Below are 13666 nucleotides of genomic sequence, written 5' to 3'. Positions count from 1 at the left end.
ATGTGACCGTTATCGTCTAAAATCGTCTATTTGGACGCCTGGTGGGGACTATGGGAATTACATTCAAAAGTGCTAGAGTGGAGATAAGTCAGCGTAGGCAGAGGGTTAAAGTCTATTTCAACCATACGACATTTACTGCAGAATTTTATTTCTTCTAATCAATAAATTATAGTGAATCAAAATTGCTTTATTATTAATATTTATAAATTTAAATATTTATCAAATAAATAGATAAAAAATAATCATAGAAATAAGTAATGAAAGGAATTTAAATATATGGAAAATTAAAAAAACAATAAATTTGCAAGATAATGCAGATGTAGTATAGTATTTTATTTAATTAAACTACAGACTTTATTTGCCAATCGATTATTACAGACATATAAATATTTATGTAACAAAATTCAATCCCACAAAAGTTTAATAGTGAAGAATTATATAAGTTATAATACATTATGTTACTTTTAACAACAGATAATCCTCACGTGGAAAAGATTTCACAATATTAGTGAAGTTCCTCGTCGTTTTATTATTTTCACTATTCTACAGAAACTTATCCCTGTTCTAAATATTACTTTAATCTGTAAAGCTTTTAAATAAAATGTAGAAAATTTACATTATCTAATTAATACATTTATTTACATATTTTACTTAAATTTAATGTTCTTGAAACAAGAATGTTAAAAATAATTGCTTTATTGTTAAAGGTCTGGGATCTTTGACACAATTAAACGAGCACAATGTATTATTCGATCACATTTATTGATAATATAAACCGAGCGATACTTTTATGTTGAGAGCGATACATTTGCTAAGACGAGCAAAAACAGTAATGAGAATGAACACCTGGTGGCGCTCAGTAACAGTTGCAGGTCCGTACCACCAATTTTACCAACATTTATTATTATTAATCACCAAAGAATAAAAATAATATACATTGCAGTAGAATTCTTTTATTTATCCCTTAATCGCAGGGACCGAAACAAAATTTACTTCCTATTTTGATTCTGATACTGTAATACTGCAATTCGGTTTTCTCATAGAAACAGAAGTCGATTCGAATTCTACTTCAGATTTCGTTTGTAAAAACGATACTATCTTCTGATATATTTGACGTTTGCAACAAAATTTAGGTTCAATGAGACTTATACATGCGCAGTAGTATTTTATCAAAATTAAAACAAAAAAGAATTTTGATATTGGAACCAAAACGAAATAGAGTGGAATTTTTCCACACAGCATATGATATTTCCTAAATATTTACTGAATATTTCACTGAAAGATTGAAATATTTCAGTGCAAGGTTCTTGAAATATTGCTGCAAATTGAAAATGTCCGCCTATATGAAATATTGACGCGAAAGTTTAGAAAATATTTCATTGAAATATTTTGGAAATTTTTAACTTAAATTATGCGCACTAGTCGAACTCAGTTTCTATGGCCTGTAGAGCTGCGCAGTAGTTTTTGGCTTTCTACAATCCTATGGGTTTTAAAATATTTCAAAAAATTCCTATTGGTTTCAGGTGTTTAACAAATTTTTCAATTTTGTGAAATATTTTCAGAATATTGCAGAATAGTCATGTGTAATATTGCAGGAATATTTCATTGAAATATTTTCTAAACTTTCGCATCAATATTTCACATAGGCGGACATTTTCAATTTGCAGAAATATTTCAAGAAGCTTGCACTAAAATATTTCAATCTTTTAGTAAAATAGAGTAGAGTGGGGCGAAACCACCAATTCGCTTTTATTTTCGTGTTTTACGTCTTATCGACTTATCGTTTGATGTGAATAACAGTTCAGACATTCTCCGCTGGTGTCTGAAGTTTCAAGCCGTTTACCAAAATATCTGCCGAATGACAGTGACGTATGTAACATGTTAACAATTTTCAAAAAAAAAATTTTTACTTGATTATTGAATTATTGTTAATATAATGTAAAAATTAATAGAAGAATAGAATTTCTTTATTCATTTGAGTGTTCTGAACGCAGTGGTGTAGTTTTTTTAAAAATTTGTTTAAGTGTTTTGGAAGTTATTATATTTTTTCGAAAAAAGTGTTGGTGGGGCGAAACCACCAACACTATAAAAATTATTTTGTCCAACGCCTTCGGGGAAATCGAATCATTATTCACTAGGCGCCAGTGGAGGAATAATTGATAGTAAAATTTATGTCAAATTATGTGTATATATATATTAAATAATAAATACCTCAGATTTTGTTTATTTTATTAGAAAAAGTGATTTAGAGATGGGTATATTCCATATTTTATAAATATTTAATTAAAGTAAATTTAATTTAGCAAAAAATTTATTTATGTGTGGTTTTTTGTTGTATTTCGATTGTTATTAATTAATTTTTAAGTTTTTCATTGGAAAAAGTGCAATTGGTGGTTTCGCCCCACCAGGTGGGGCGAAACCACCAATTGTAGAGGTCGCGTAAAACGGCCGTATCTCGAAAACTAAGAGAGATAAAGAGTTGAGTATATGGAGTAAAATGTAGCCAAGGAATCAATCTCAAAATTATTTCGTTCAAACGCTCAATAAAAGGTGAAAAATTCCTTGACATCCAAGTTTCTGGGAAATACGCGACGGACTCTTGTAGCATTTCGAGTCTCAATTTTTGAGTTTTACTATTAAGTCTGTTTACCTCAATTTCTGCGTTCATTAATATACAAGTAACATTTCTGTTTTTGAGCAAGTATTGTAAACAATCGTTGTTCAATCCATCACTAGGTATGATCACCGATTTGTATGCTAGTTGTCGAACATGAACGATAGGACTGTTTACCATTGTCTTATTTAAGAATGAATCGATCATTGGCGTCAATGACGAGTTTACCAGTTCTTCGAGAGTTGAAATTTGAGGAGCATCTCGGAAATTGATGTCCAAAATCACTGAAAACAAGTAACCGGAGTAGACCATGCAGCTCAACATGAAGGAACCAAAAACTATTCTCTCTGCTAATTTTCTTGGTTCGTTGACAACAGACATTCCCATTATTATTTGACTGATGCTGAACGTGTTCCAAATGCTTCTTTCAAATCGTAGCAACAAAGCTGCAATTCTAAGGGCAGCAACAGCAACAGTTGTCGCAACTATCATGTAAATCAATTCCTCAGAGACTTCAACACTTCCAGTTTTTCTTCTTACATTTGGAATTATTGCCTTTGGTGTACTGTACAACAATATACGCATTGGTACATTGTTCTTAATATTTTTGAATGACAAAGTTTCTATCGTCATTTCTGCTTTAACTTTTTCTAGAAAATTTGAGTCAACAGTATTTCCGATGGGTAGAATTGTAAATCCACAACGAAATGATTGCGTAATATAGTTGATGAATTTATTCATTTTAATTAATCTTTGTGCCGTCCCAATTCTACCATTTCCGGTAGGCAACGCTAGTCTTATACGTTGTCCGTGGAGGTTCAATTGTTTGTTCGGAAACCATTTTGTTCGTGGCTTAACTTTCTGTTTTGTATATTTCTTTGCAAACAGATTGATTCTGTGAATTGTCATCGCATTCGTCGTTTGCCATGATCGATTTGCAACCCAGTTTTCCAGTACTGAAATGTCTAGCATGTCTTCGTGCCAGAGTGAGTTTAGCATGGTCTCATAAAAATAAGCCTTTCTTTTATTACAGAAGTGAATTAAGCACTTGGGCAATGAATGTCCATAGGAAAGTTTCCGTAGTTTACTGAACATAGCATTTAAATCAGATTTAATATTAGTCTCAGATACATTGAGAATGAAAATAAACAGCGTCGTTCTTCTAGGAAATTGCAGATGTAATGAAAAGTATTTTTCCAGATTTGTTTGTGCTTCATGTGAACTTATGCCCAATGATGGAAAGTGTTTTGAAACATCACGAATGAGTTGTGAGTTAGCATTGGATTCTGCATTTGCAAGAAATTGATCATCAATTATAAACATTACCTGGTGGAGTTTTAATTTTTCTTTCAGGAATCTTATTAATCCAAAAGTGTAATTGCTCCTTCCTGACACTTCCGGGAAATTACACTAAAGAGTACAAGATCAAATGTCAATTTTAAGAACTTCATCATTTTTTTATCCTTTAACCCCTTCGCAGCCAAGACCAAAATCTCATAAGTGGGCTCAAAATGTCGACAAATTTTTAGAAAACTAAAATTTGCGCAAACGATCTAATATAGCGGACGAAATTTTCTAAAATTCATCGGATTCACTTAAAACTTTTTACCTGGGGGTTTTCGGGGTCGCTGATTTACGAATCCGATTTGAGATTTTGAAAATTCAAAATAGCATATTCAATATGGCGAATGAAATTTTCTAAAATTTATCGGATTCATTTGATAAATTTTTTAAAATGGCGTCAGCTATATTTGAAACGCCACATTGTATTTTGATAATCTTATGCTAGATTCGTAATCAGCGAACCCGAAAACCGCCGAGTAACAAGTTTTAAATGAATCGGACGAGTTTGTAAATTGTCGTCCGCTATATTGGATCAACCATTTTGAATTTTTAAAATCTGAAATCGGATTCGAAATCAGCGATCCTGAAAACCCCTGAGTAACGAGTTTTAAATGAATCGGACGAGTTTTTGAAAATGTCGTCCGCTATATTGGATCCGCCATTTTGAATTTTTTAAATCTGAAATCGGATTCGTAATCAGCGACCATGAAAACCCCCGAGTAAAATGTTTCAAGTGAATCCGATGAATTTCAGAAAATGTCTGCCATATTGGATCCGCCATTTTGAATTTTTAAAATCTGAAAATGGATTCGTAATCAGCGACCCCGAAAACCCCCGAGTATAAATTTGTGGACAAATCTGTGTGTTTTTGTAGCCAAAAATCTGCTTGCGTCTATACACGTCATCGACAGTTTGAGCCCACCTGCACCATGACGTGTATACACGTCATCGACTGCCAAGGGGTTAACGAAAAATTAACTATTCCGTTTCAGAGAAGAATCGGTTCTTGTAGTCTTACGAACAAGCTGTTATAAGCTTGATATTTTCTTATTGTTTGACATTGTTCAAGGGTAAATTCGTCTATTTAAGTTTGCAGATACTTGTACAGGGCCTACAATACTCACAATTATTAGTCATTTGATGCTGAAAGATAATAAAAATTTCTTTTTTAAAAATGATTTTTACAATATTTTCCATAATGTTTGAAAATTCACAATTGTTTATCATTTACAATCAGACAAGTTTGTTATATTTCAACATAATCTTTTTGTACGATCGTGTATTATTGTTAGTTTTAAGAAATAGACAAACATCTTTTTTCTTATCCAGAAGCAATCTTCATTTTTCTTTCATTTCTGAAGTGTAAATAGCATCGTTTTAAAAGTAAAATAATTGAAGAAGGAAAATTTTTAATTTCGCAATTATATATATATGTGTAGAAATTGTGTCATCGCCAAGGCAACCCTGAAAAATACAAAACAAAAATTATTTCTTAAAATATCTTGAAATTTTCTAATCCTTTTAATGCAAAGCCAAATGTTGCGTTTGTGAAAAAAATCATCAATCGTCGAATATTTTTAGAAATTTTTTTTAAATGTGGAGAGTAGTAATATTTAACAATCTTTATGTGCATAACATGCATCATTTTGCCATTTACTCTAAGAAAAGTAAATTTTGTAAAACATTCTTACACATGAACATTTTTTTAGACAACTTTTATGAATATTTAAAAAAAAATGTTTAAATTATTAGCCCAAAATTGTTTCACTTTGCTGAAAATAAAATTCCGTTAAATATCTACTAAAAGAGGGATAAGTTGTGTGTTAGCATTAGATTCTGCATTTACAAGAAATTGATCATTAATTATTATAAACATTACCTGGTGGAGTTTTGATTCTTCTTTCAGGTATTTTATAAATCCAAAAGTGTAATTTCTTCTCTCTGCTACACCCAGAAAAATTACATTAAAGTGTATAAAACCAAATGTCATTCTTAAGAACTTGATCGTTTTTTTATTCTATATAACAAAAAATTAACCGTTTCGTTTGTGAGAGGAATCAACTCTTCTTGTAGTCTTAGAAAAAATATGTTGTAGGTTTGACATTTTCTTGTCGTTTGACATTGTTCAAGGGTAAATTCGTCTATTTAAGTTTGCAGATACTTGTACAGGGCCTACAATACTCACAATTATTAGTCATTTGATGCTAAAAGATAATAAAAATTATTGTTAGTTTTGAGAAATAGACAAACATCTTTTTCCTTATCAAGAAGCAATCTTCATTTTTCACAATTAAAGTTGACATTTTCTTTCATTTCTTTAGTGTAGTTAGTATCGTTTTAAAAGTAAAATATTAAAAGTAGGAGAATTTTTAAGTTCGCAATTATATGAATAGAAATTGTGTCATGACCAGGGCAACTCTAAAAAATACAAAACAAAAATTATTTCTTGAAATATCTTAAAATTCTTTTATCCATTAATGCAAAACCAAAATGTTTAAATAATTTACCCAAAATTGTTTAACTTTGCTGAAAATATAATTGCGTAAAATATTAAAAGAAAGATTTAAGCCAAAGTGTATTTCTCAGCATTATTTCCGGAAACTTTTTCACGTCATAGAATTTAAATATTAAAATCAAGATTTTTAAAAGTTTTGTTTTTAAAATTCAGTATTGTTTGTGTTTTAAGTCAAAAAAGATTCAGAAATAAGTAAAACGATGTGTTTTTAATTCTTGCGCGACCTACCGAAGCTAATGGATATATGGCACATATCATCAACAATTTGCATATAATAAATTGATACTTGGGTACCTACAGCTCTTTGTGAGCGTGTGCGCTTGAGGACTTACAAGAGAAAAGCTGCTTTAAAGCGATAGATAACTTGTGATTATTCGTGGCCAATATACTCATTTACATTTTACGACACACATCGTTAATCGAAAACGATGTTTCCTTTATAAAAATTTGAATCGTTTTCTAATAAAGGATTTGTGATTCGTGGTCAAAGCCGCATAGACATTTTGCATTATCATCAGGTAATTAATCATTCTCGAGTACCTTCTGTAGCAGAATTATGCATAGGGCCAACGCTGAATAGAATTTCTCGCTATTTATCAAAAAGTACTCAGGGATTTTTAAAGCAATATGTTAGTTGCAAATTGAGTCAACAACTATTGACAGGTTCTTAAAAATTCAATGAAGGAACTTGCATGATGAAAAGAAAAATTAATTTAACTACAATAAAATAACAATTTGAATAACTTCCTTGTCAAAAATGTTAAGTGGAAGATTGAATTTATTTTTTTCTAATATAAGCCAATTGATTAATTTATGATGCAAGAAAGTTATTTCATTATCTATTAAGGAATAAAGTAGATAAAATAAATTTATTTGATAAATGTTATTCATATGGAAAGTATAATTTGTGACACAACATTTTAACAATACTTGATTTCTTGAGGAGATTTTCTCTGTCTTGAACAACTAGACGAAGGCTTTTCAAGTGTATGACAAAAGGGACAGAGGGATTGTGATTTGGAAGAGATTCCTTTCGCAAAGTGGTACGACTCACTTTGCATACGAATGTCTGCTCTAGCATGTATGTATCTTTAATGGGGATGAGTAAAAAAGGGAGAGAGAGAAGAGCAGAACCAAGTAAGAATTGATCCTGTCGATTTACGCCAACAATATAGAATCATCATTAACCTACCAAGTATTTGTATGGGGAGGAAGCGTAGCTTGAGTTTCCGTGAACTTATTTTAGCATATTCTGCGCGTAAACTTTCTTTGATGGACAAAAATAGAATCGTGAAATTCTAAGGCATTGACATTTCAAAAAGAATTAAAGTGAAATGAGATAAACCTTTTTTTCTTTGTTCTCTTCAACAACAAAAAAATGTACGGATCTTTTACAAACTATACTTATTGAAGATTTATTTAAGGTTGTTTAAATAAAAACACTTGTTTAAACTTTAGCCTTCAAAAAAAGAAACTTAAGTCTTCACTAAGTAATGCAGACTTTGACTTGCCTTGAGATAACTTGACATAACTAAAAACAATAAACATGACTCTAAAAAGATATTAGACATCTGGTACTTTGGAGCAATAACTAATTTTCATAAAATTGTTATTGGATGGAAATAATTACTTTTAAGAGATAATGTGTACTAACTGAATAAAACTGTAGACATTTTTAAAATTAATTTTTGTCCACTGAAAATAAGAGCAGACATATCAGTACTGTCTAGCATGAATTAGTCTCCGTACATTTTTTGTATAACTCTCTACCTACACTGTCTTATCCTCATTCTAGCGCTTTTAAATGTAATTCTCATAGACCCGACCTGGCGCCAGAAGAATTTTTGTCAATTGAGGTTTAAAATACTTCGTAAGTTGTAATTTTCATCTGAATCACTTTTTTCTTAATTTAGAGCTTAATTTATTCTTAAGCACTTTGAAGAGGCCGATTTTATGAAAAAATTCACGAATTCATTATTTAGGTAAAAAATTTTTTTAAAAAAACCACCACATCTCTTTTCAAGAAAATATTCTATTTCAAGTGGACTTGGCATTTTCTTATAAATATTTTTTACTTCTTCATTAACAGACTTCGAACTCATCTACTAAAACCTACTTTTTACTACTTTTTTAAAATTTGCTACTATTTGGATAATTTTTTAGATTTATGACACTAAAAGCTACTTTTTTCTTTATTTTTTAGATTAAAATTGACATCACTTTAAATTCTGTAATAGTTAAAAAGAAACAAAAATTCTAAAAATTGTAATAAAATTTTTTAACCCTTTCGTGCCCCAGAGAAATTCAGCGATTGAATTTTGTTGAAACTTGTTACTCAGGAGTTTTTGGGGTCGCTGATTACGAATCTAAAGTCAGATTTTCAAAATTTTCAAAATTGAAAATGTCGGATCCAATATGGCGGACATTTCTTCAAAATTGATCAAATTTAAATAAAACTTATTGTTACTCGGGGGTTTTCGGGATCGCTGATTACGAATCTGAAGTCAGAATTCAAAATAGTCACCCTGTAAACCCCTGAGTAACAAGTTTCAAGCGAATTTGAGCAGATTTGAAAAAAATGTCCACTATTTTGAATTTTGGAAATTTTTAATATTTATCTTTAGATTCGTAATCAGCGACCCCGAAATCTCCTTAGTGAGAAAATTTAAGCGAATTTGAGGAAATTTTGAAAAATTAGATTTTGCTATTTTCTTATAAATATTTTACGTATTATTTATAATAATTATAATCGTACTACGTAATTTATTATTTTTTTAATTGTAGCAGCGATCATTCGGAATAGAAAGGAAACCGCAAACTAATTGGTTGACTTTTATAAGAATAACATGAATTTTTCTAAGTGGGACATATATGTCCCTGAGTAACGGAAAGGTTAAAACGAATTAATTATCCTTAAAAACTTTTTGAAAATCAATGATTTTTAATATAGGCCTATACAATTTTAATAAAATTCCAGAAAAGATTTTTCATAAATTTCTTCGCAAACATTCAATTTTATTGTAAGTAATAAAATTTTCAACGAAATTTAATTATTTAAAATATTTCATGAAATTTTTGGAAAAAAATCAACTTTTTATAAAATTCTACCGCAAGAATTCAATTATTTTAACATGCAATAACATTTTTCATGAAAATTCAATTAGTTATAAAAAATTTAAATAAAATTTCAGGCAAAAATACAATTATTTTCCCAAATAATAGAATTTTTCACGAGAAATCAATTATTTAAAAAAGAATTATATAAAATTCTTTGCAGAAATTCAATTATTTTCATAAATAATAAAATTCTTCTCATAAATTAAATTTTTTTTAAATAATTAATACATTCTTGAATTCTTTCTTTAATTCTTCACAATTATACAATTATTTTCCCAAATGATAAAATTTTTTACCAACAATTCAATTATTTAAAAAAGAATGAAATAAAATTCTTCGCAAGAATTCAATTATTTTCATAAATAATAAAATGTTACAAACCAGAATAATAAATTTATGTTGTTCCTTTTATTCGAGCTTTTGAGATGGCTCTTATTTAAATTCGGTTTGGGGAGGCACCAAGCTGCCAGGGTCTTTAAGGCCCTGTTTAATTGTGTGGGATCGTTTTTCCTACTTTTAAAAGTTACCGGGATAGCTTTGTTTTAACTCTGATAAATAATTATTTCAATTTACTTTATTTATTTCAGGAGTTTTAAAATAAATAAAATCAGATTTGGCATTCACATTAAAATTTTATTTTAACAAGATTTTAAGAAATTTACAAACTTGCACATGTTTGAAAGAGAATTAAAGTTGAAAGTAACATTAAATCATTGAAACGATACAGACTTACCGCTAAAATCCTTAATCCTACCGACAGGGCATAATTTCTTTTAGACGGCGCAGGCGCTACGCGCGCGGACTGGCCGGTCGAGAAACAGGGATCCTCCATCGGGCAAAACACAAGTTGAATTTTGAAAATTAAGTCGTCTATGCGACCAATTTTTATTTACGCGAACTCGCGAATTATGTGGGGCCACTGCATTGAGACGGCGCAGGTACTACACGTACGGACTGGCCGGGTTAAGAAACAAGATTCACAATTGTTAAATATTTAATTAATTGGAATCTCACTCAAAACAGCTCTCACTGGACTCCGTCGGTTAGAAGATTCTATTAAATTTTTCGTCTGCCTTTCACGTTGTACTTGATATGTTATACGCGGGGGTCCGACGCGCAGACGGGCTTAGTCGCGGCATTTCCTACTTTCTTGCGATCAACAGATCTGTCAGGCCGCAGCCAGGACAGGTGTTGATCGCTTGAAGAGAAAAATTGTACAGCAGCGATGGAAATATTGCGACAAGCCTCTACTCCTTGTCCTAATGCCAAAGTGGGGTAAATTTGTCAACTAAGGATTTTTAGAATTAGAAGTAGGGATGTTCTTGAGGCCCATTGGACTTTGCATTATGCTGACTTTTCTGATTGCATGCAGTTTTCGTGAGAACGGAAACGGCGTTGTTAATTTGATACTTTTTAGAAACTATTTTTATAACTAAATATATAAATTATAATTATATTGTAAAGAAAGAATTTTTTATGTATAATTATAATTTATTAATAGTTATAAGTGTTTAATATAAGTTGTATAAATAACGTTATATTGATCCTACATTTTATAAGTTACTAGTATATGTACTTTGCATTCATAATTATACATATACACATATACATGCAACTTACAGTCCTCCGGCATTTTATTGTTAACAATAAGTTACAATAAAATGTTTAGCTATTATCAAATTATTTTCTGTAAATTTGGAATAGTGCATAAAACGAATAAAATATATACGCTTCATAAAGCGTTGAGTCAGCCTCCAAATGCATGTGCATTTGTTATGATATTCTAGTCCCTAAGTTTGTAGGCCCAAAGGGGAAAAAGGAAGGAGAGACAAGAAAAGACAATAGGAGAGACAAGGCAATGAGCAGAGGCATGTGTAGCATGCTTGTATGTGTGCCCGTAACGCGAAGAACTCAAGGGTGTGGTAGTGTTAGATCTTGTAGCCATCGGAATCAGTGGATGTGCACGTATACACCCTGGTCGTCTCAATCCATGTGTGAAATGCATTACTTTTGATTATTTTCAAATGGAGGTTTCATTTATTATATAAAAATTTTAGAATTAATACTGTTCATAAATTTATGCATCTAATTTATAAACAGTTTATAAAGTATTTAATAATAAACATGTTTTACTATTTCTGTCCTATGTTTTGTAGCTTTATTAAACGATAATAATTAAAATAATATTAGCTGTTAAGTACCTTGTACGTAACAAAAATTCTTCTCAGAAATTCAATTATTTTTTTTAAAAATTGATAAATTCTTTCTTGGATTTTTCACAATGATTCAATTATTTTCTCTAATAATAAAATTTTTCACGAGAATTCAATTATTTAAAAAGAATTATATAAAATTCTTTGCAGAAATTCAATTATTTTCATAAATAATAAAATTCTTCTCATAAATTAAATTTTTTTTAAATTGATAAATTCTTTATAAGAATTAAATTTAGAGAAACATTCAAATTATTCAATACATTATTTTTTTTATTTAAATAGTTGAATTTCAGTTGAACTTTCTAATAAGAATTGATTTAAAGAGGAATTTTAGTTGAAATTTTAGATAAGAATTGAATATTAAAAGCGTTATAGTACGATTTTTTTGGTAAATAACTAAATTTTAAAAAATTATTAAATTGAAATCATTAAAACTTTTAATTGTTGAAAAACTGTAATAAAATTAAAATTTTTTTTTTTAAATTATTAATTTATTTTTTTAATTTCTGTGAACAATTTAAATTAAATTTTATTAAATAATTTTATTTGTTTACTTTTAATAATGACTTTTAAATACAATTGTATTTTTTGGGATAAAAATTTATAAAATAATTGATTTTTTCAAAAATTTAGAAGCAGGATTAGAATAAAAATAAATATTTTCGATTGAAATCAGAAAACAGTCAGGGAAATACCGAATCAAATTTTCGTGAATCGACTAAAATAATTTTTTTAATTCATTAAAATTAATTTTCGTTAGCTCCATGTTTACTAATTTTTTCAGTATTAAAACTACTTTTTCATACTTTTTTTAAAATTAATTATTGAGTGTGAAACTTGCATTAATTCAAGATAATGATAACTCAAATATGACTAAAAGAAAATGTTTAAATTTCTCTACAGGGTAAAATTAAATTTCTTAAATTAATGTTAAAAAAGTCTAGCTAGAAATTAAGAAGTGCCTGATTAGATTTTTTAGTGAAAACTTCCTGACTACAAATTGATAAATTCCGGATTAGATTTTTTTAGATTAGATAGGAAGTCATATCTACTGAAGAGAGCTCTGCAAATATTTTCTTACTTTGAGTTGTCACAAACTCGACTACGATCAAATTTGATCTAATGAAGAAAAGCGAACTTTAGATTTTTTTAGTGCCCTAAAATACATATAAATAATATTATATATAAAAATATAAATAATTTTTGTTAACTATCATCAAAAGTAATTACTTTTGATACTTAAAGGAAAATAAAAGCAAAAAAAAAGAAATATATCTCAGATTTAAGAATACATAATGAGAGTAACTTCGTTTTTCCTATTTACATAAAAAATTATTTTAAAATAAATGTAAATTCACGTATATAATATACCAAAGGTAAAAAAATAAAAAAGGGGAACGTCTCCCAAAATAAATAAAAGTGGTGGAGAAAAGTCCCTGCTCTTCAGGCTGTAACGAAAGCTTGAGTAAAATCTGCATTTTATTATTTCTGGCATGGTACTTAACTACCTTGTCTTCTTTTCTTGGTACCTTTCACTTCTTCAACGACTTTCAGGAAGCTCCGAGTCAGACAGACATGATTATCATTTGCAATGTGGTAGTAACAGGTAATCGTGGTTCTCTCGGCGTGCTGACAATAAAGAAAAAATCATCCAAACTTTTATCAAAGATGCTTTGGAGGGCTTATGCTATAAACGTATATTCAAAATACGCTATTACTTTTTACTTTTTAAAATCTTCTATTATGCTTATTTGCTTTATATGCGTTCGGTAAAAGTTTTGATAATATTTTATTATAATAAAGGATTCAAAATTCGTACCTTGTCATATGAAAAAGCTTTAGAACATTAGTGTTACTTTG

This window comes from Leptopilina heterotoma, unplaced genomic scaffold, assembly GCF_015476425.1.
Source record: "Leptopilina heterotoma isolate Lh14 unplaced genomic scaffold, ASM1547642v1 Lhet_47, whole genome shotgun sequence".
Classification (NCBI taxonomy): domain Eukaryota; kingdom Metazoa; phylum Arthropoda; class Insecta; order Hymenoptera; family Figitidae; genus Leptopilina; species Leptopilina heterotoma.
This window is presented reverse-complemented; position numbering follows the sequence as displayed.